Genomic DNA, 4,845 nt, shown 5'->3' on the forward strand with positions numbered 1-4,845 from the left:
TTGAAAAAACTTTTCAACTGGTCTATAAAAATGATGACGAAGAACATGAATAATAAATAGATATAATTAATTAATAAGAACAATAAAAAAAGTTTTTTGTAAAACAATTAAGAAAATAAGAGAGAAAAATTTTGAGAAATTTAAATTTTTAGTGTCTTTTGAACTTTTTTTTTATTTATTCTTTTTATCTTTTGAAATTTCTTTTATTTTGTAATTGAAATTGCATTAATAAATGTATAATTTGATAAAAAATAAAAATTATAAAATTAAATTTTTTTTAATAATTTTTATAATTTATAAAAAAAAGTTACATCATGATTAATTAATTAGATTAACAAATTTTAGGTTAAATTAAAAATTAAAATTAATCATAATAAACTAATTCATTTTATTTTGTTTGATAATAATAAGACACATATATCACAAAGAATAACTTACTTTTTAATTTAAAAAGAATAATTTAATTTAAAAAGAATTGGGTAGAATTTACCCCTATATATATATAAAATTACCCAACTAATGAATATAGCACTGCTCAAATTACCTTGTCACATGATGATTAAGGATCACAATCAAGAGAGTAATAAAGCTAGTAGTTTTACCATCATTACTTGTTTTTGTGTTAGACGAGAAGATAGTACTTCACGCTAAATTACTTAACAATTAATTAATCTCATGCGAGACTAAAAATGTACTTGATGCAAAATAAATAAATAAACATATTGCAAGCCGTTATCATAAATAGGGATCCATAGATGTGTTTTGGTACAGATTTACAGATTTTTATTTTTTATTAATTTAAAATTGTATCACTAAAAGTGTTGCTTAAAAAAAAGTGTTACCATTAATCGTTAACTTGACTCTGATACCAATTTTTACCAATTTTTAAAATTAACTCTTCATATTTTGCTTCGAATAAGTTTATAATTTGTATAGATTTGGTTGGTGGTACTTTATAATTTGTAATTTCATAATCAAAAGTATTGAGCATTTCTACTATTACTAATTCTGATTTCATTTTTATAGTTTTTTCAATCTTGTTTTAGTTTATAATATTCTTTTTTGCATTGATTATTGTATATAAAATCTTTTATCTGTTTGTCTTTTTCTTTAATATAATTTTTCAAATCCTCCAAAACTTCTTTTATTTCTACACTTTATGTTGCTTCTAAATGTCTTTTTAATTTTTCAACTTCATTCTCTATTTTTTCTTTCAACAGCTTTAATTCTTTTAAGTCATAATATGGTGTTTCAGGCATTTATAAAAATTTTTAAAGTTAGCTCCAACTTGTTTATATTTGTTCTTATTTCTATCCTTTTTATTATAAGGTCATTAATTTCGAACTGAAGATTATTTAATTCCCTTTTATACTCCTTTATTTTACTTTTTAATTTTTTTGCCCTTTTTCTTTTTATTTTGTTTTCTGGTCTTTCAATCTTTGTATACTTCATTATTTATCTTAGAATTTTTACAAATTCTATCATCGATTCATCACTATTTTCTAAAGATTCTATTAATTTTTCTAACTCTTTAACTTCTCCTCTCAATTTGTTATAGATTATTTTTAGATATTCAAATGCTCTTTGATTTATTTCAGAAAACTGTAAATAATTCAACCGATTTTCTCTTTCAAAGAGCTCTTGTTTCTTGTCTTGATAGGTTACATATATTTTCTCTTTATTTATTGTCATAACTTAGTGTTTAGGGTTTCATTTAATTTTTCGACCTTTTTTATTAATTCTTTTATTTCAGAATTTTCTTCTTTAATCTTTAACTTAGATAAACTTAAAGGGCTATTAATTTTGGATTCTCTTATTTGAAAATTTGATGAAACTAATTTTCCTGATGGTTCTTTTAGTAAAAGAACTGGGTTTTCAATAGCTTTATATTTTGGTATTTCTGTTTTTACAATTTTCTGAAATAATTCATCGACATAAATTCTTTCTCTATTTTTAAATATTATACTATGATGGCTATTTGTTAAAGCATAATTTATTGCATATGTAATTGAAAATGGTTCATCGTCTTGTTCCATTAAATTCTTTCTGTGAAATTTATAAGCCAAACTTATAGATCTTCCAAGATTTTCAGTTGATAAAGGTATAGCATATCCAAGATGGGCATTGAATTTAACATTTACGTTGGCCAAGTTTCCATGAACAATTCCAATTATTTGATCTATTGGGTCATCAGTAATTCTTTTATCACAGATTGCTAAACTTATTGGTGAATTAATTCCTTTTATATATGTAGATTTAATTAAAACTTGTATGGTACTAATATGAATCCATCCAATTTTAGATCTTTTTTGTTGATCCTTAATTTTCTCAATATGTTTACTCAATTCTTCATCATTTATCAAAGCTATTTCAAGTTCTCCATTAGCAGATTTTATCTTTATAGGGGCTTCAAGTTGAATTTTTCCATAGTATATTATATTTTTTCTATTAAAAACTTCTTTTTAAAGATTTTGTTTATTAAAATTTTCATTTGATTTGAGATTTAATTCTGTTTTTAGAACAGCTTGTTTTTCATTATCTAATAAGGCAGATAGTCTATAATAATCAGATTCTTCCGTTAATTCTAAACTTTCTAAATAATTCATAACTATGAGATTAAGATAAAGGCGTACCTTTCTGGAGAAAAACTTCCTTTATTTAGAATATTTTACATAAGATGTTTTTATCTCCAGATGGGAGATTGTAGATACTAACTTCAGAGGGGAGTTTAGAATTGGTTTTTCCTAAGGGAATTCCTCTTCAAACTATAGAATCGCCTCGACCGCTTACTCCTTCCTCTCCTAGCATATGAGTACTCTTGGCCTCCTGCTTTCTATTGTTTGATGCCTTCTACAATTGCTTAAGCAACCTATTTATAATGGTTGGGTCTGATGGACAATTCTCATCCTTACCCTTCTTATGACGTCATTGCTTACGTCATTGTTTATTATCTTGCACCAGCTACATCGTTGGTGCTCTATGACCTAAGCGCTTACGTCACTATGCAATAATGTTGAGAGATGCTTCAGATGTGCTGTCCTCCTCTTTCATCATGTGACCTTCAGATGCGTTGTCTCCTTCCTTTATCATGTGGGTTGATTCTGTTTCATTATTGCTTTCTTCAGATAACTCTGAGACACATAGTTGGCACTTGTGGTCTTCTCTGTCTTTTATCAAATAGCAGAGATTCCTCTTTATCCCTTCAGGGAGCTTTTCTAAGAGTCCAGATAAGTTGTAGAATGCTGATTCAAATTCCACTAAGAGTCTCATCTCTTTCTCTTCAATTTCATTCCTTTTACTGGACACAAGTAAAGTATTTCTGCTTTTATAATTGATTCTTGTGTGAGATTCCGTTGTTATCTTTTGAGTTCTTTCGAAGACCCTTGCTAGTGTGCTGGCTAGTCTTCCTTCATGACTGTAGATTGTTAAATCTTGAACTTGATCAATTGGTTGAAAATTTCCTGGAAAGACGGACATGAAGATTACTTGATGTGCTGGAACCAAGCATTCTTCTTCTTCATTAAAAATAGGTTGACTATTCGTAAATTTTAGGGATATATCCCTTGGATTTACGTTGTCAATCATATTTTTAAATCTCTTTACTGCATCAACGAATCCTGCAGGAAATTCACTAATAATTTTCAAATCATTAAAAATTAAAATTGTATCAATTAATCCATACTGGAAAAACTGATAGGTGTCAGATGGGAAAGCCTCTGGAAATATGACCAGCTTTGTTAGCTGTTCTTTGGCAATAGGATAATATCCCAAGATTGCCCTTTTTTCTTCGGTCCAATTTAGGACTATGTTAAGGGTTTCTCTGAGATTTGATCTACAGACCCTTTTCTTTTCCTTGATTTCAGCCCTTGTAGGAATGTTTCTTATTATTCCTGTTCTCTGGGTTTGAATTGGAGGTTTATCTGCTCTTTTTAGGGTTTGCTCTGGATGAAGAGCTTCATATTCCCTGAAAGATTCATTTGCTTCTTCCAGTGTTAAAAATCCTCCTTTATGAATTATCCTTGATTGATGTGTAAATGGTGCTGCTTTTTTCCAGGCATCATATACTCATTTCATGGGGCCATTATAAATTACATAATATTTTTTATCTTGGGTGGATTTTTTGATAATTTCAGCAATTATTTTATTTTCTGGAATTTTTTCTTCACCTGATTTGTCCACCATGCTTAGCTGGCTGAACTCTGATGGTTTTGGATGTTATGTTGATTTCATTGTTTCGATGGCCTTCTTGAGGGATTGGATCTGTGTCCTTATTTACTGACAATGCTTGCATTTTTCGAGTTCTTGTTCGTATTTCTGAATTTCTTGATCTAATGCGTTATAGACGAACTCCATTCTCTTGTTAATGTATCTGCAATAACATTTTTGTCACCCTTAATATATTCAATTTTTATTGGATATTGTAACAAAAATAATTGCCATCTTACCAATCGTCCATGATTATAATCAACTTTTAAATTATATCATATGAAACCTGTTAGGTAACTTGAATCTGTCCTTAATGTAAATTCTCTGGGTAGTAAATCAATTTTCCATTTCTTAAGAGATTTAATGGCTGCTAGAGTTTCCTTTTCATGAGTGGTATATCTCTGTTCTGTTGGAGTAAAAGTCCCTGAAATATACCTGCAAAGTAATTCCTTTGAGGAATATTTAGAATCTAGTGATTCTTTTTCTTGTTCCAAACTTTTTATAGCTTTCTTAGCGTTTAGACATCCTGACCAGGTTATGTCTGAAACATCTGTTTCTACTATTAAGTAGTCATTTTCTTCTGGAATATAAAGTTCTAGAAGTTTTTCACATAATTCTTTAATCCTTTGAATTTGCATA

Source organism: Arachis duranensis, chromosome 9, assembly GCF_000817695.3.
Source record: "Arachis duranensis cultivar V14167 chromosome 9, aradu.V14167.gnm2.J7QH, whole genome shotgun sequence".
Lineage (NCBI taxonomy): Eukaryota > Viridiplantae > Streptophyta > Magnoliopsida > Fabales > Fabaceae > Arachis > Arachis duranensis.